We start from the raw sequence: 20,078 nt of genomic DNA on the forward strand, positions 1-20,078 counted from the left end.
AGGCACACTTGGCCAGGAACAGCCTAGAATTAAGTCCAGACACTGGGTCTATTCAGAGGTTTTCCACCACATCCCAGAGCTACTCTCTGCCTGTCAAAAACTTGCTCTCAACATCTAGGAAATTTCATAGTTCATTAATGTTGGAGAACGTCTTCTAGATTATTTTATGGAGACAAGTTTCAGGCAATGTAAAACTCCTGAAAATCTGAATGTCATTACACAGCAGAGTTTTCCTGTTCCTAAGGAGGGTCTTCTCAAGGCTTGCACATTTACAATGCAAACCAGTATAATAACCTCCCTCATGTCTGGCTGTGAAAGAGAATGAAGGTGTTAATTTTGTGTGAACTTAAGGTCTGTGTTCTTCTTTTGAGATATTGGAAACCAGCTTGTGTTCTATTGCTTCTCTTTGAAATGGCTATTCCAACACAGGGCACACCACTTTCTGAAAACCATTAGACAGTTTTGAAAATACAGTGAGGTCAGACATCTGCTCATGCCATCCTAGTGATATAAAAGATGGAGACGAGTCTGCCCTGAACACCCTTTGAAAGCCGATTCTGGGAGAAATGTATGGTTTTATCATTCAGGGTATATTTAAGGCTTGCCAGTTACATTCACTTCAGGCTTAGCTATTCTTCATCACATCCCTTGGGGAAGATGAGACATTATTCCTATTAACATTATTATTCTAGGATTAGGGCTTCCCAGGTGGTGCCAGTGGTGAAGAATCTGCCTGCCAATGCAAGAGACATAAGAGATCCTAGTTCAATCCCTGGGTGGGAAGATCCCCTGGAGGAGGAAATGGCAACCCACTCTGGTATCCTTGCCTGGAAAATTCCATGGACAGAGGAGCCTGGCAGGCTACATTCCATGGGGTCACAAAGAGTCAGACATGACTGAGCACACATGCCATCTATCAGTTCAGTTCAGTTCAGTCACTCATTTGTGTCCGACTCTTTGCCACCCCATGAACCACAGCACCCCAGGCCTCCCTGTCCATCACCAACTCCCGGAGTTCACTCAAACTCATGCCCATCGAGTCACTGATACCATCCAGCCATCTCATCCTCTGCCGTCCCCTTCTCCTCCTGCCCCCAATATCCCCCAGCATTAGGGTCTTTTCCAATGAGTCAACTCTTCACATGAGGTGGCCAAAGTATTGGAGTTTCAGCTTCAGCATCAGTCCTTCCAATGAACACCCAGGACTGATCTCCTTTAGGATGGACTGGTTGGATCTCCTTGCAGCCCAAGGGACTCTCAAGAGTCTTTTCCAACACCATAGCTCAAAAGCATCAATTTTTCGGAGCTCAGCTTTCCTCACAGTCCAACTCTCACATCCATATATGACCACTGGAAAAACCATAGCCTTGACCAGATGGACTCTTGTTGGCAAAGTAATGTCTCTGTTTTTTAATATGCTATCTAGGTTGGTCATAAATTTCCTTCCAAGGAGTAAGCGTCTTTTAATTTCATGGCTGCAGTCACCATCTACAGTGATTTTGGAGCCCCGAAAAATAAAGTCTGACACTGTTTCCACTGTTTCCCCATCTACTTCCCATGAAGTGATGGGACCAGATGCCATGATCTTAGTTTTCTGAATGCTGAGTTTTAAGCCAACTTTTTCACTCTCCTCTTTCACTTTCATCAAGAGACTTTTTAGTTCCTCTTCACTTTCTGCCATAAGGGTGGTGTCATCTGCATATCTGAGGTTATTGTTATTTCTCCTGGCAATCTTGATTTCAGCTTGTGCTTCTTCCAGCCCAGCGTTTCTCATGATGTACTCTGCATATAAGTTAAATAAGCAGGGTGACAATATACAGCCTTGACGTACTCCTATTCCTATTTGGAACCAGTCTGTTCCATGTCCAGTTCTAACTGTTGCTTCCTGACGCCATCCATACTAGGATTATAATTCCCACTGATAAGATACAAAGTGTGGGGGCTTCCCTGGTGGCTAAAGAATCCACCTACCAATGCAGGAGACACAGGCTCAATCCCTGATCCAGGAAGATGCCACCTGCCCTGGAGCAACTGAGGCCGTGTGCCACAACTACTGAGCCTGTGCTCTGGAGCCTGGGAGCAGCAACTACTGTAGCTCACACGCCCTAGAGCCTATTCTCGACAAGAGAAGACAGCCCAATTGGCTTGCAGAGAAGCCTGAGCACTGCAACCAAGAGTATCGCTGTTCCTACAGCTAGAGAAAGCCCACTCACAGCAACAAAGACCCAGCATAGCCAAAAATAAACAAAAAACTTTAAAAAAAAAAAAGATACAAAATTGAAGCCCCTAAAAGCCACTTGATTTTTCTGCACTTCCAAAGCAAGTGTTTAATTAATTGAACATAAAGGCCTAAAGGAGATCAGTCCTGGGTGTCCATTTGAAGAACTGATGTTGAAGCTGAAACTCCAATACTTTGGCCACCTGATGCGAAGAGCTGACCCATTTGAAAAGACCCTGATGCTGGGAAAGATTGAGGGCAGGAGGAGAAGGGGAAGACAGAGGATGAGATGGTTGGATGGCATCACTGACTCAACGGACATGAGTTTGGGTAAACTCCGGGAGTTGGTGATAGTCAGGGAGGCCTGGCATGCTGCAGTTCATGGGGTCACAAAGAGCTGGACACGACTGAGCAACTGAACCAAAACTGAAATGAAAGGCCATTAGACTGAAATGGCCCTAGTGCCAAGGTGGTTCTATGTAAGCAAAGCCAAAACCTAAGCCTATAAATGACTCAAGGTTACAAATCAACAGCTAAGGACTGCTGCTGCTGCTAAGTCACTTCAGTCGTGTCCGACTCTGTGCAACCCCATAGATGGCAGCCCACCAGGCTCCCCCGTCCCTGGGATTCTCCAGGCAAGAACACTGGAGTGGGTTGCCATTTCCTTCCCCAATACAGGAAAGTGAAAAGTGAAAGTGAAGTCCAGGCTTTTAGACATATCAAACAAATCAGTGCTTTTCTTTGTTTCTGCACTTTCTGTAAGTCTTTCCCCGGAATCAGGTCGTAGTGGGCTCCTAACCACTTCCGGTTGCCACTGCCTTATTCAAATCAGTTGTTTTCAAATAACCTGTTTCTCCCCCTGAGATAACTGACATACCACACTGTATAAATTTAAGGTATGTGGTGATGTAGTTGCTAAGTCATGTCCAACTCTTACAACCCCATGGACTGTAGCCTGCCAGGATCCTCTGAGCATGGGATTCTTCAAGCAAGAGTATTAGAGTGTGTTGCCATTTCCTTTCCCAGAAATTTAAGGTATATAGCATAATAATTTGACATATTTATTATCACATGGTTACCACAATAAATTTAGTCAACATCTATCATCTCATACAGGTACAAAATAAAATACTTTTTCCTTGTTATGAAAACTCTTAGAAACTACTCTCTTAACTTTCAAACATAGCACATAGCAGTTTTAAGTACAGTCATGCTGTATGTTACTTCCCTATTACTTATAACTGAAAGTTTGCACTCAAACTCTTAAAATTTTTACTGTGCCTCAGTTTATCTTTTAACATGAGTTAGAAGCAAGTTTGGAATTTCAAGCCTCAGAATTACCATTTTGTTTAAATCAAGCTGACAGAACTATATTAAACTGCTGCCACAGGTCTAGTGGTAGTTTAAACATTGAGATATATATTTTTTAAAATATTAAAGTCGACCTCTATCCTAGACACAGGTTGTAATCTGGGAGAAGACAAAATTTTAATGCAAACTGCTGGTAGAAAATGTAAGACGATTATCAAGTGCAAAGCAGTTTGAATGTCGTCGGAAAAGGGACATTCCTAATGTCTACTGATTACGCTGCTGATGTGATCCTTAATCCCCTCCTGGACTTCACTCTGGCTCTTCAGGCATCCAGCCCGCTTCAGCCTTTCCTGGATTGTCAAAACTTTCCTCCTTAACCTTCAGCATCCATCTGTGCTCCAGGACGGGTGCCTGACATCTGGTCTTGGTTCTTCTCTAATCTACTACCACCAAAATATTATTTCTAAAACACATTCTCACTATGTCACTCCTCTAATTAAAACTGTCTGGGCACTTCCAGCTGTAGTATTATGAAGAGCTCAGCAAATCTGAGCTCTGTGCGTGTGTGTGTGTGTGTGTTCACCTGCCTCCTGCTTATAAGGATATTCATGGGACTCCCTGGCCATTCATGGTTAAGAGTTTGCCTTCCAATTCAGGGTATCCAGGTTTGATCCCTGGTTGGGGAGATAAGATCCCATATGCTTTGCAGCCCCAAAAAAACAAAACATAAAACAAAAATGATACTGTAACAAATTCAGTAAAGACTGTAAAAATGGTCTGTACAGTCTCCAGGGATTAGAACATAAATATCATTTGGAGGACCATTTTTCAGCCTACCACACTACACAATTTCAACATATACTGTAAAGCTGCAATAATCAAGACAGTGTGACATTGTTATAAGGATAGACTTGGAGAGTAAGGAGCAGAATAGAGTCCAGAAATTAACCCTACATTCAAGGTCAGCTAATTTTAACAATGTCTCCATGGCAATTCAATGGTAAAGGATAGTCTAGTTAACAAACTGGTGTTTGGAATAATTGGATATCGATAAGAAATAAAAATAAAAACCCTAAGGCCTATCTCATGCATAAGAAAAATTAACTTTAAAAAACGGATAGTAGGCCTAAATGCTAAAATTATAAAAAGACTTCCTGGACTGAGTCTTCCTAGGAATACTTTACCAGGAAGTCAGTGTTTTTTTTTTTTTTTCACTTAAATTAAAGGGGCTTTCCTAAAGGACCCAGATAGTCTTTTTTTAAAAAAAAAAAAACTGCGGAGAAGCAAAAGAAGGTGTGTAGAATGCCTCTACTGCAGATTCCAGCCCTGTAAAGAGGCGAGTTCCATGGCAGAGTGAAATAGGGAGATGCAGAACTGCATTTAGGGGGAAAGGGGAAGGAAGAAAAACTGTCAGGCTGTTTTGGAGGTTCAATTAACCTGAGGAACATAAGACAAAGAAGCTACCTGGGGGGTGGGGGTGGGGAGGGAGAGAAGGAATTATGCCTGCTTATGAGGATTTGCAGCCAGGATGACAAAACCCTTCCAGTAGAACACATGGACCCTGGAACATTGCAGAGGGGTCCCTCAAGGTCGCTACAAAGAACATTGAAGAGGACAGACAGGAGATCAAAGCACAACAGACAGGAGGAAAGGAACAAATCACTGACCTCGAGAATAGTTAACAGCCTCTGGCATAATCAAGTTGTAAGATTTCACCTATCTCGTTGCAGATCTGTATGCATGTACCCAGTCATTGCTGTTAAAGACCAAATGAGCACTAATTTAGATAGCAACAGAAATGAGTACATGAGCTGCTGATGATGGAACAGGGGTGAACTGAGCGCCTCTGCCTGGAAAGACCGAAGGGTCAGACAGCTGGTGGCTGAACAACAGCGGTTACAGACTAGCACCAAGAAACATTTATGTGGGATTAATGAGAACTAATGCCCACTGAACACCTGCTATGTACTTTGTCTGAGTTATTTATTTATTAGTCACCATCTTACGAGATGCCACAGTTATTCTTACCTTCAGGTGAGGAAACTGAAACCAAGAGGGTTAGTGGGTATGGAGTTCAAAATGAGAATTGGTTCTATTCGATCTTAAAAATGAAGCCACTTTTTCTACCTCTATATACATCCTCTCTTCCCCAAAAGTGGTCTAATAACACACCTTTCCACTCTCCTTCTCCCCAAAAACTGGGCAGTAGTGGTGATTTACAAATAATCAAAACATCTTTCTTACTTTTCCAGCATTTCCTTAGGGGATCTGCTTTTAGAATATCCCAATTTCATTCTTTCAAAGTGCATTAGTCACTATGGAAACAGTTAATTCATTGATAAGAATGTAGATCTTTTATTCATAAGGATAGAACCGCATCTGTGACCCATAGTTGGCAGCTCGGCACAGAAAAAAATGTATAGCATGATAGGATTGTGGACTTTCTACAACCTGCTACAGGACATAAATACAGGGTAGTCGCTCATGGTGAGTCCATTTGGTGAATTCTCTGAGGACTGTTAAGTGCCGTGTCCCCACACCTCATTTCCCAAACGCTCCACTGGCGCAGCAGCAGCAAGCTGCCCGCTGAGCACAAAGTGGTCTCCATCCTTGCCACCCCATGGTCTCAAAGGGCTTTCAAGTGACTTGTGAGGTGGCCAAACAGTTACTGGGCCTAATTAGCTCCCCCACCGACTGGAGCACTCCCTCCCAAACACCACGGCCTTCCACACAAAAGCTGCAAATTGCTTCCCGACCTTTGAAGCCATCCCAGGCAGTCCTGGGCAGCCCTAAGGAAGCGCTTCCTGGCCGGGCCTTTAGTGCTTGGCACCCTCTGATCAAAAGCCTGGGTAAAGAGCAAGAGAACCAGCCCCTGGTGGTCAGAGGCTGTGGAGAAGCGCTGAGGCCGGGAGCTAATCAGGGACTGCAGGGGGAAGACCAGGGCCCGTGTATAAAAGCCCAGCTTCTGATGCCCACTGAGTGGATTTGGCCATTCAGACAAAAGTCACAGCAATGTCAAACCCGGAACCTCCCCTCTTCCATTTCCTCCCCCTCCTCCTCATTCTCTTCCTCCTTCCCTGGGCCACACTGGCCTGGCTTCCATGCTTCAAGGGCAGCAAAATCAGGACCAAAAAAAAAGCTTTCTGCATCTGAATCACTGCTTCACTTCCTCATCTGCAGGCCTCTGCTTTCAGACAGCCTGCATCTGACTCCAACACCTACGAGCAATATGACTTTGGATGGGGTCCTCGACTCTCCAAACCTCAGTTTCCTTGTCAGACTGCGTGCTTGGCATTCCAGCACCATCACTTAATAGCTGGTGATCTTGGGGAAGTTACTTCTCTCTGTACCTTGGTGCTCAGACATCAAATGAGGATGATAACAGCATCTCTGCAGAGGCAGGAGCTAGAACCACAGGGGGCTGCCTGTGAGTCTGGAACCACGGTGAGAGGGGCTGGAGCCATGAAGGAGACAGCCACTGTGGGTGGCCTCTCTCTTTGGCCTAACCAGCAACTGGTAAGCTTTTTTTCACTTTTACTATTTACTCTTTTCCTTCTGCATTCAAGTGATTTCTCTCCATACTTGTACATAATCAACCCAAGAAAAATACATATTTAAACACAAGAAAATGTTCCTTACTAGTAAAGAAATTACACGAAAACAATTCCAAACATCTACTTTATATGTACCAAAGTCATAAAAACAAATTCATTCATTCACTCTTTTCTTCAAATGGCCAAACACCATGAGGAAAGCAGAGGAAAAACCAGTTTTGTGGAGACCTTATAAAGTGACAGTCTTTGCAGAAAGCAATTTGACAAGTGGTGGCAAGACACATAAAAATGTTTTCGCTCTGACCCAGCGATGTCAATTTGGAAAATTTATCCCAAGGAATTAATTCTAAAGGGAAAAAGTGAGTTCTGCAGAGATGTGTATAGCTGCCCTAAATATTATCACTTGAAACTAGAAACAGCTAATCCCGAGAGACTGACTAACCTGCCCAAATACTGCATACACTGAGACAGGATGTGGTCCTGAGGTGTGGCAACTATGATGGAAGAAAGAGGAAAAGTGCTGTGCTCCATTGTTACCATAACTGCTTCCAAGAACTCTATACAGACCTGAAATGGACCACAGGGTGATGTAAGCAAAAGGAAGTTAGAATCAAACAGCCATAACAAATAACAAACAATAAAATCTTTGTCTCTTAAAGCCACAAAATAGAAATGGGCAGCAGAATTTTGAAATAATTCATGCTACAAATGGCTAAATGTTCTTTGCTTTTACATCATTCAGCCTGATAGAAAATTACTGCCATCTTATTTGGTGGCAGACTAAAAAACAGCAGCAAAATACAATGTCTCTGCTAAAAAAGCTCAGAATCTAGACAGCTGCTTACCAGACAATCACTCTGTTAGCAAAGAAGAAAGGATGGATTGCTCTGAAGATACCAAGATGACTGGGAACGGAAAAGGTTTTCTGGAGGAGGCATCACCTGAGATAAGAGGAGTACTTAATCCAAGCAGAAAGGGGGTGGGAAAGGATATTTCAGGCATAGAGAACAACATTGAAAGGCCCGGATAATTAATGTAAAAGTATGTGGCGCTTTCCAGAAACTGCAGGTGGTACAGTGTACCTGGATCACGGCATCCTGGAAGGCAGATGGAGATAAGGCCACCAAAGGAAGCAAGAACCAACTCAAGAAGGAACAGCATGTCATCAGCTGTGAATGCCACACAGAAGCTTCTGGAAAGTTCTGAAAGACTTGAAGATGAAAAGTGATATAATGACAACTATGGTTCATGGGGTCACAAAGAGTCAGACACGACTGAGTGACTGAACTGAACTGAACTGATTAGAAATAAGATGTCTAGGTGACTGGTTAATGTGCATAGTTTAATAGAATGAATTTATAATCAAGGAGAAAAAGTCAGTCTACCCTAAAAGAAGAATAATTTCCCTTCCCCTCTGCCTAGTACTATTCTTAAGCCACATATCCTTTATCTTAAAACGAGAAGAACACATTTATTCAAGCACGCTGCCCTCTTTAACTTCCCCTGCCCAGTTTTTTGGATATGTGGGTTGATGCTTCCTACTTCTACATTTCCATTTCTTTTTTGAGTTTGAAAACTTTATTGCTCAACAACAACTATGTTATATGTTAACTTGGAGTTAAACTCAACTTATAAAGAAACTATCACACTTATAACTCCAATGCAAATTAATTGGTCAAAGATATAGAAAATTCCTGCAAAAGAGGTTTAGATAGAAAAGCTCAGGGTTGGCCACAAAAAAAAAATGATGACAGCAAAATGTGCCTTAATACATCTGTTTTTCTCTGCCATATTCTTACCACATCACTTGACCCAAGCTCTTGATTATCTTTCCTACTCTAAACATAGCTAGATTCATGTTTTAACTTTTATTAGCACTGTTAGAGCCTTAGCTTGCTCTCTCTGATGTTGACATATTAATGCCTGCATGTGTGTGTGCACTAAGTTGGTTCAGTCATATGGGCTATAGCCCTCCAGGCTCCTCTGTCCGTGATTAATGCTTAGCATTGTCTAATTCACTTGCTGCCTTAGAATCACTTATACAGTCAACTATCATTTCACACACCTCCCACAACCAAGGTCTCATGTAACTATTCGAAGTCTTTGGTCCGAGAGGCATAGCTATATTTTCTCAGGATTTTTTATAATATCCTCAGCTGGGTGCTAAAAAAACACTTCAGCAAATCCAATCACCATATCCATTCATTTCTTACAAGAACATCAAAGCATCAGACACTGGGCTGCATCCTGTGATTAGAGAGGTTGCCACAGGAAAAGGAGGAGATACCCAGAGATGACTCCTAAGAGCCTTGAGAGTCTGGCAGGTGAGGCAGACTGGGCCCAAATTAAATAGAATCCTGTAGGTTATATGCTAAAGGCAATCCTGCCATGGTGTACAGGAACCCTGAGGAAGGAAGAACTAACTTAGAGGAGGAGCTGGGAAAGCAAGAGTCTCTGGTATGAGCTTTAAACCATCCATCTTGTTTTTCATCTGGTCTTAGCAAGGAGACTTCTATGGTCACAAGATCATAGATTCACTAACCTTGAAAGTAGAAAGGTAGAAGTGACCTGAATAATGTTTCAGGCCTACCCAGGGTCCAAATTTCTTTGACTACCCTGTCTTTCGCCAGAGGATCCCACAATGGGGACCTCACTGAGTTACAAGTGAATAGGTGGGCAGGATTGAGACATCAAAGGTTTTGGAGACAGCAAATCCAGGCTTCAAACCCAACATGTTACCTACCATACTGGGTTGTAGGGGGTGGTGATGTCCACTTACTACTTACTACTTAACTACTTACTCCTTGAGGTAGCCCATTCTGTTGTGGGACAAATGGAATCAATAAGAAGCTCATTGTTGGATTAAGATGAAGTCTGCTTCCTGTGCACTTTGTATGCATTGGTCTTGATATGTGCTCTGCACGGGAGAAAGAGAGACGCCTTTTCACTTCCGTGTCTAAGAGGACCTCAGACTGGACTATACTAATATACCAATGCCCCCTTTCCAGAGTCTTCCTCTCCCCACCACAGAGAATTCTCCTGACTTATTGCATTTCTGCTAAATCTCTGTGTTTTTTCAAATTCAACCATCTCACCCTCAGAGATTCAGATTAGTGGCTCTCACAGCATCTGCTTATTACAATAAACAGGCTTTAAATTAAATCTCAGGCCCCACAATTCCCTTTCAATAGAATCACATAAAATGGAAATGTCAAAAGCTGGAGAAAGTATAGCTGTTTGACAATTGAAGATGGAACTGTGAGCTGGAAGAATTCAAACCAGCTCATTGGGTCACACAATAGATGTTTCTTTTACAAGCGAAATGGTGTATAAGATCTCCCGCCTCTCCGAAATCAAATTCATTGTGTTCTTATAAGATGCCAAAAGGAATCCCATTGACAGATGTAAAATATTCCAACCTCAGGCTCCGTGGTTGAATGCCAAGCTTTTGGTTCTCATACACACCATCTTTAGCAATGCAAAGCAAAGAGGATGAGGTCTGTTTCATAAGAGAATCACAAATTTCTTACTGATCCCTGTATAATGCAAACTCTTCCACCCAATGGTGGACTAACAGCACAATTATTTTAATGCATTTGCAAACTGCACGCAAAAATAGCATGCCATATTAAATATACAGTCAAATTTCACTTTTTGTCCATATTTCCCAAATATGTTCTGTGAGGCTGTGGAAAAGGGGAATCAAGTAGTACACAATTACATCATTTTTTTTTCTTTTTTAAATTTATTTTTACATTGCTTTTAAAATACAGTAGTTTAGAAATAATGGCAAACTTCAAGATTTTCCATTTTGCTATTTGCCTGCCATTGTTGTATATCCCAGCAGGTGAAAAAGTTAACAAATATCATATAGTAAAATTGGGAGTCGTAGAAGAGACAAAATTACAAGTTACACTGCACCTTAATTTTAAGATGCTTCTTTCAAAATTATATGTTCATTTGCCATTTCCCCTAGAAAATAGCAGACAGGGGAAGAGATTTTTCAAAAGTCTTGGGGCAGCTATTCAAAAACCAAAACATTAGGCAAGCCTCCATATACGGAGAGATAGCCTTTGTAGCTGAATGTGACCCTACTGGTTTGTACTATTCTCTGAGTCAGCCCATAGAAATGAAACGTACTCTACAATAAATAAGTGTTGTTTAAAATACTCTTTTTTAATCTTTTTAAAAAACCTTATTGAAGTATAACTGCTTTACAGTGTTGTGTTAATCTCTACTACACAGAAAAATGAATCAGCTATACTCTACAGATACACAAGTGAAGTGAAGTCACTCAGTCGTGTCCGACTCTTTGCAACGCCATGGACTGTCGCCTACCAGGCTCCTCTGTCCTTGGAATTTTCCAGGAAAGAGTTCTGGCGTGGGCTGCCATTTCCTTCTCCAGAGGATCTCCCCAATCAAACCCGGGTCTCCCACATTGCAGGCAGACAGTTTACTATCTGAGCCACCAGGGGAGTCCAGCATACATATACATACGTATACATATACATATATCCCCTTTTTAGATTTCCTTCCCATTTAGGCCTTCACAGAGCTTTGAGTAGAGTTCCCTGTACTATTTAGCAGGTCCTCATTAATTCTATCTTATACATAGTATCAACAGTGTGTATATGCCAATCTCAAACCCCCAATACATCCCACCTCCCCCCTTTCCCCTTTGGTATCCACTCATTTTTTTTCTCTGTATCTGTGTGTCTATTTCTGCTTTGTAAATAAGATCATCTGTACCAATTTTTCCAGATTCCACATATATGGGTTAATATAGGATATTTGTTTTCCACTTTCTGACTTACTTCATTCTGTAACACTCTCTAGGCCCACCCACGTCTCTACAAATAACCCAGTGTTGTTCCTTTTTATGACTGAGCAACATTCCATTGTGTATACGTACCACATTTGCTTTATCCGTTCCTCTGTTGATAGACATTTTGGTTGTTTCCATCTTCTGGCTATAGTAAGTAGTGCTGCAATGACTATTAGTGTGCATATGCCTTTTTGAATTGTGGTTTTTCTGGGTGTATACCCAGTAGTGGGATTTCTGGGTCACATGGTACTTCTATTTTTAATATTTTAAGGAGCTTCCATACTGTTCTCCATAGTGGCTCTATCAATTTACATTTTCACCAACAGTGCAAGCGAGTTCTGTTTTTCTCCACAACCACTATCTTTTTAAGACAGTTATAATATGAAACACCATCAAAGAAAGGGGCTGGTATAGGAATCATTAAAGAGTTAGGAAGTGTTAGGTACAAGCCCAAGTCACACACCTGATAAGAAAAAGCAGGTATGAGAACCCTTGGAAGTGAAAGAGATTCAAACACAAACACAAGGAAGAGGGAAGGGCCTTCACTCTGAAGCTAAAGCATTGAGCAGAGCTAGTCAGAGCACAGGTTCCTCAGACTGCCTGAGCAAGCCAGTCTGTTAGCATCTAAGCACTACTTCTGAATCTGTAAAATGGGAGAATAGCAATATCTAGCTCAATGTAAAACATGCTCATAGGACCTTGTATATGAGGAAAGCACAGCTGAAATTAGCTAGACTCTTGAGAGTCCCTTGGACTGCAAGGAGATCCAACAAGTCCATCCTAAAGGACATCAGTCTTGGGTGTTCATTGGAAGGACTGATGCTGAACCTGAAACTCCAATACTTTGGCTACCCTATACGAAGAGTTGACTCATTGGAAAAGACCCTGATGCTGGAAGGCATTGGGGGCAGAAGGAGAAGGGGGTGACAGAGGATGAGATGGCTGAATGGCATGACCGACTTGATGGGCATGAGTTTGAGAAAACTCCCGGAGTTGGTGATGGACAGGGAGGCCTGGTGTGCTGTGATTCATGGGGTCACAAAGAGTCGGACATGACTGAGTGACTGAGCTGAACTGAACTGAACTAATGTGTGTACATTAGTCGCTCAGTCGTGTCAGACTCTTTGGGACCCCATGGACTATAGACCGCCAGGCTCCTCTGTCCACGGAAAGAACACTGTAGTGGGTTGCCATCCCTTTTTCTAGGGGATCTTCCCTACTCAGGGATCGAGTCTGGGTTTCCTGTGCTGCAGGCAGATTCTTTACTGTCTGAGCCTCCAGGAAAGCCCAGCTACTAGCATAGTGATATCAATAAATAATCCTTAGAAGCAGGCAAGGAAGAACCATGTGAGCTAAAGTGCTCTCCTTCTGATTTTCTAAGGACGCTTCTTGTACCTAAAGTGGCTCTGGGGCAAGCAATGCCATCAGTCAAGGTGTACTAAGCCTGGACCATGAATAGATCCTCAGGTCTGATCCTTTCTCCTACATAGGATGCTCTTCAACTCTCTATTTCCACTCCTATTATGCATGGAGTTGACCAAATGTCCCATGGAGCTCCAGGACTTGTTCCTATTAAATGCTCCAGGAACCTAATGGCTGGTTCTAGAAGGTTTATCTGGCAAGAGTATTGCTCCTGCTGGCAAGTTCGGTATTTCCTTTGCCAGACTCATGCAGAATTTGGCCATCAAATGGTGCTGTCACGTTGACTTGAGGTGACTCAAGTTGTCTATGTAAACAGGAGACCTGTAAAACTTTATCTTCTGAGGCTTCTATACACCTTAGGGCCAACGCTGGTAATAAGATGCTATTCTTAGTGCTGGCTACTATTTTTCTGTTCCCACTCAGGAAAAAAGACTCAAAACGTTCAAGTGAAACACAGCCAGGAAATTCTAAATGATGCAAGATACAACACAGGCAAATTATTTCACACCACTTAATTAGTTCAAACCAGAAAACCACTGTCAATTACGGGGCACCTGGGGAAGCTCTCCTTCCAGACTCCCGTAGTCCCTCCTGGTGAGCACTCCTGAACTGCAGCCAGCCCCAGATTTCTGATGCCTAGATAAGAACTTTAAAAGTTACTAGTAGTCAAAGAAATGAAATTAAAATGATGATTCCACATTTTCCCTCCCAGAAAAAAAAATCATTTTATATAATAATTCCAAATACTGACCAAGATGAGGTTAAAGAAAAAAAAGCATTTCCTGATATTGCTGATTGTTGTATGAAATGTTTCAACCTTTGGGACGGCAATTTAATAACATGTGTGAAGAGAATTTAAAATGCTTGTGCCCAGTTATATCACTTCTGGGAATCTAGCCTCAGGAAATTATCATAAATATAGAAAAAGCTGTCAACTTTTCTCTACATAGCAGCTGGCCTCCCTCTCCTTCATTTTCTATCTTGTAAGAACTTCTGGAGAATCAAGTAAAACATGAATTACATTTTAGGCTATTCCTGGTGACAGATACAATGAATTTAGCCATATTTTTTATTAGAGTTAGCATTTATTGTTTCTTCACTAAATGCCAAGCAGTGTGTGAAGTGTTTTATATAGGCTAATTCACTTAACATTCACCACAACACAAGCAATGAATATATCTTATAATTCCTTCAAACCCCAAGAAACAGAAATCCCAGCTTCACTGGCTTAAACAATGAGGAAAGGTTTAATAATATGAAATCCAGAGGCAGATGAGTCCACAACCAATAAATTCAGTAATGCCATTAAGAAGGCACCCAGAAGCACCATCATCCTCTCTATCATCCTCAGGCAGCCATTGATCCTTTGTGACCACAGATGGTCACCATAGCTCCGGGTCTCACATCCACACCTAAGTCTCTAACAGAAATACCTCCATGTCTGCTTGACCAGAAATCCATCCTCTGCCCATTTCTAAACCAACTCCCAGTGACTGGCATAGAGAAGAAACACATAATCATTCAAGGGATGAATCATGTATACAAATTTGGATTTTGGTTAGAAAGCATCAAAAGACAGATGGACATAGGGTAGCAACCAACAATCCCAGCTAGGAGTGAGATATTTATTATATCCACTTAGCAGAAAAGGAAGTTGATGACTGGAGAGGGTAAGGAACTTGCTTGATATCACTAGTAAGTGGCAAGGCTAGGACTCAAATCCAGTTGTGTCTCTGTCTAGAGTCCATGCATTAGCATTATGGTGCCGTGAAAGTGAAAGTTGCTTAATGGTGTCCGACTCTTCATGACCCAATGGACTATACAGTCCATGGAATTCTCTAGGTCAGAATACTGGAGTGGGTAGCCTTGCCCCTCTCCAGGGTATCTTCCCAACCCAGGGATCGAACCCAGGTCTCCCACACTGTGGGCGAACTGTTTACCAATGGGGCACCAGGGAAGCTCATGGTACAGCAGTGGACCACACCTAAATCTGAAGACCTGAGAGGCAGGAGGGCCGATAATGGAAGTTCCAGGCCTAGTGCCAGAAAAGAACAGTTTCCCAGCTCAAGAACAGTCAGGCAGGGATCATTCTCGTTTATCCCCCCTTTTGTTTTATTCAGGCCCACGTTGACTGGACAAGGTCCACCCACATTGGGGAGGGCAATCTGCCTTAGTCAGTCTACTGATTCAAATATTAATCTCATCCAGAAACACCTTCACAGATACACCCAGAATAAAGCTTAACCAATTGTCTGGGCATTCCATGGCCCAGTCAGGTTTACACATGAAATTCACCATCACAGTTTCACAGTGGAAATCATTTGCCCTCTCACGTGTGTTTTGATATGAACTTCTTTTATGCTGGCAAACAAAAACTTAGTCATAGTATTGGGAGTACATGAGGAAGAAAACCGAGTTGTTCCCTTTTTGCTTTTGACAGGGAGGTGTTAATAAACTGGGCAAAGATACCCATTTCATTCCTTTTCTTACTCATTCATTCAACCAGTGTCTAAAGTTAAAAATGGAAGGTTTGCCTTTGTGAGGTGTGGGTTCCAATTAAATCCTGGCTATCAAAGTTCTTTATGAAATAAAATATAGAATACAAGTGATAATAACTGTCAATGGGGTACAAGTACAAATAGAAATAAAAGCAGTTTGACAAGGACAAATATTAAGAACAAAGGAAAGTTCCCAGTCCTTTCTTCTACTCGTGAAACTAAAGAGAACTTTTATATTGCCCATTCTTCCTTCACCTCCCTCCCTGTTCTGTCTTTTCCTGCTTCTGGGAATTTCTTAATGCAGAATAGAAAGACTGGGAAGAGAGAAGCCATAGAAGCCAAAAGAATAAAGAGAAAAAAGGCAAACGGTACCTGACCAGGTGGAGAGAGAAAAGGCTTTGAGAAGGAGAATGTTGTGGGTCACCTGTAGGGACTGAGAAGATGAGAGGTTTGGAAAGGGAAGGTGGTGTTTTAAGTTGGAGTTACACTCATGTTCTTCCAGGACTGTTGCTGAAGTTTGTAAGCACTTTGTGAATATTTTTCCTGTTGAAGTGTGTCTCTTGGAATGTGAGTGTGTCAGAGAGGAATGATACACAGCCCCGGGATTCAGGTAATGGGAATAGGAATAGACTGAGGATAATAGTAACCGTGGCTCACGGGTGCAGAAACAGAAAAATATTAACAACCTGGACAAATTACTCTGACTCTTAGGACCTCAGCTCCTCGTTTGGAAAATGAGAGCATTAGATGTCACTCCTATGTGCTAATAATTTATGGTTCTATTCATGTCTGCAAAGTGCCCAGTGCTGAGTTAAGTGCTATAGAGAGGAACACAGGAAATATGACACGTGTTACTATCCCTCCAGGATCTGACAGGGAGGATGGGTGGGTTTTTTTTTCGTTTTTTTAGCTTATTTCTGTGTATGGTGTTAGGAAGTATCCTTTTTGGTTTCTTCTTTATATTTTTTTAATTTTAAACATTTTGTGTTGGATATCAGTATATTAGTGTAAGTGATTAACAATATTGCAATAGTTTCAAGGGTACAGCAAAGGGACTCAGTCATCCACATACATGTTCCATGTGATGGACTCTGTTGCTGATTCTTCACACTCATGACTGAGTCCTGCCTCGGGGCCTTTGCACTTGCTCTTTCTTCTGCATCGAATGCCCTTGCCCCAGATATTTAAATGAGTCCTTCCCTCATTTACTCCAGGTTTTTGCTCTAATGTCACCTTCTCCGTGAGTTCTTCCTTGACCACTTACTTAAAATTGCAACTCCCTATGGATGTGAGAGTTGGACTGTGAAGAAAGCTGAGCACTGAAGAATTGATGCTTTTGAACTGTGGTGTTGGAAAAGACTTTTGAGAGTCCCTTGGACTGCAAGGAGATCCAACCAGTCCATCCTAAAGGAGATCAGTCTTGGGTGTTCATTGGAAGGACTGATGCTGAACCTGAAACTCCAATACTTTGGCTACCCTATACGAAGAGTTGACTCATTGGAAAAGACCCTGATGCTGGGGGAGGCATTGGGGGCAGGAGGAGAAGGGGGCGACAGAGGATGAGATGGCTGGATGGCATCACCGACTCGATGGGCATGGGTTTGGGTAGACTCCAGGAATTGGTGATGGACAGGGAGGCCTGGTGTGCTGCGATTCATGGGGTCGCAAAGAGTCAGACACGACTGAGCGACTGAACTGAACTGAACTGATGAATTCCAGGGAGATCCAAACATTCAGCCCGTAGCAATACTTGAGATCTCAAAAAGTAAGAGGAAAAGGAAAGAATGCTTATTTCTGACTGTGTGACATGAGACTCTCAGGTAAGATGAGGTGATCAGTTTCAAGTCACAAGACTGGTTTGTGAGACTTTTTTGGTGAAGCTCAGCTTTATGGCTTATAGTTAACAGTTTATAAAAATTAACAACTACCCCCAAAATTTGCAACTCCTTTCTATCTGCTTTCCTTAGTTAATTTTCCACTATAGTTGTCATCACCTAATGTATTATATAACATATTTATGTTTAACATCTGTTATTCCAGACAAGGATTTGTTTTGTTAAGACAAGATTTCTTTCCATCTTATTCAATGCTGTATCCCCAGCAACTAGAACGGTGCCTGGCATGTGGTCGGGCTTAATAAATACGTGTTGAGTGAATAAACAGGAGACATGACGTGACTTGGTAAAGTATCAGAAGGAAGGGAGGCATGTGCTCAGAGCCCTCAGGAAAAAGCTCAGCTCAAAGGGATGGGGCGGCAGGCTGGGCATGGAGAGATGACACGGCATTAGAACGGGGGCAGCCTTTCTCCGTTTGATAGAAAAGGCAGGGTGGGAAGAAGGAGCTTGTAAAGAGGATGGGAAAGGCCCAAGAGCATCCACATGTGACGGTTTGGGCTAACTCAGGATGCGGGTCTGCCCAGAGTGGGGGAAACGACCACATTAGGAAGCAGAGGGAGGTCAGGACGGGGATGCCGCTGAGAACAGCCAGAGTAAGGTCCAAGGCCCCCAGACACGCCATGTGCTACCCTCGAAGTTTTCATGTATTCTAGAGGCTGAGCTGATAGACAGCTCAGAATGCATGTGTGGAACGACACTGAAGCTGACACTAGGGAAAGAGAAAAGGATAAAGCCAAAGCACTAGGATTGTAGCTGGCCTAGTAGAAATATTCAGTAAATAAGTTCAGGTTAGATTTGAGCTGATTTGTCTTAGGAATACAGAGCAAAGATGACCTTTCTCTCAGGCCCCCTTCAGTTATGTATTAATACATGGACATGAAGTGGTTTTGTCTCAGAAACCCTTGCTCATCCATTCCACCCACCTCATGCAAATACCTCTTGCAAATCATTGTCAAATAGACCTAGGTTGGCATTCTACTTCGAACCCTTACTAACTGAATAACTTTGAACTATTTAGTAGCTCTAAGTCTCTATTTCCTCTTGAGTAAAATAACGGCAATAATAATATATTTATCACATAGAGTGGTTCTGTAGATTAAATGAGATAAACGCATATAAAGCCCTTAGTGCAGTTCCCAGTACAAAACAAAGGTCAATATCATCTTTATTGTCTGCGGATCACTGCCTGCCCCTCCCAACCCCAGCCTATCTTATACCTCTGAATCCCAGGCGTGGGCACAGATTACACAACAGTAATAAAATGAATTTTCTCTGAATTTGAACGATGTCAGAGGGACTGTTGATAGAAAAGAAAAGATGAATATGTTTCTCCTCTTTTCAGTAATACATTCCTTGCATCAGGACACTTTCAGAAGGTCGAAAAGGAAATCCCGTGATTGCTGCTGAGCTCAGGACATGAGGATCCTGCTGGTGTGCAAACACTCGAGGGAAACCAGTCCCAGACGGTGCAGGCTGGTCTGTCTCTTTACGTAACCCACATCTGTGCGTTCGTTTTCTGGCTTTACCACCTAAGTGTTCCAACTAACACAATAGACAGCCCTGCAAGATATAAAGGAGAACCTATTGGAGTCCAGATTGTTTCTGGGCTGGAGTAAAAGCACTGCAAAAGAGCTATTACAACACCTGTCAGCCGGGAGTTAAGCTGGTCATTGAGATGCAAGCCCAGCTCTCTCTCTCCTGACCTGGAGAGTTAATTACAACCATGACCATGGCCTTCTGTCCCAAAGACTTATTAGGTCTTCCCCCTGAGACTCAGTTCTGTGAAACCTGGAAAAGCTGCTATCCTATGAAAACCATCGAAATGGGTACCCCCAATGGTGGGATCCTCTGATATAAGAGGTCTGCTTGATGCCCAGAAAAGTAAATGAGGAATACAGACAAGCGAATATGATTGGATTCCTTTGAGAATTGTGAAACGAGGAGGAAAATTCTCAAAGCTTTTATTTAGAAATTGAAGTCCCCTTCTGCAAAATACTATCTGTGGTTTAAAATGAGCCTGAGAACATGTTCTAAGGAAGACTGCTGCATGTGAAGATTATGCTGTAAATTCAGAGAATAACACACACACACACACACACACACACACACACACACTCATTAGCCACCAATTAAAACATTTTGCTTCTTTTTCCAGGTATAATATCTATTTAGAGCCTGTTAATTCTATATCCTTCCTGGTTTTACACAATCTCGAAGACTTACAGAAAGCTGTGCTATGAATGAAACAAAGCAATTCCCAATATTTGAGCACCAAAGTATTTTCGTATACATAACGAGTGGTGCCATATAAACACTACAGTTTAAATTGCAAACCACCCCCGTTCACAACTCCCA

At 42.3% G+C, this 20,078-nt stretch overlaps 1 long non-coding RNA gene across 1 annotated transcript in view; it reads right to left on the reverse strand.

Annotated features, from left to right (window-relative positions):
- LOC139038382 (uncharacterized) overlaps positions 1-20,078 on the reverse strand; it is a 71,278-nt gene that overhangs the window by 25,643 nt on the left and 25,557 nt on the right. The window contains exon 2 of the long non-coding RNA XR_011491350.1: positions 9,885-10,000. This is a non-coding gene — a long non-coding RNA (uncharacterized lncRNA). The remainder of the gene's footprint in view (positions 1-9,884; positions 10,001-20,078) is intronic.

The sequence above is a fragment of the Odocoileus virginianus genome, chromosome 15, assembly GCF_023699985.2.
Source record: "Odocoileus virginianus isolate 20LAN1187 ecotype Illinois chromosome 15, Ovbor_1.2, whole genome shotgun sequence".
NCBI lineage: Eukaryota > Metazoa > Chordata > Mammalia > Artiodactyla > Cervidae > Odocoileus > Odocoileus virginianus.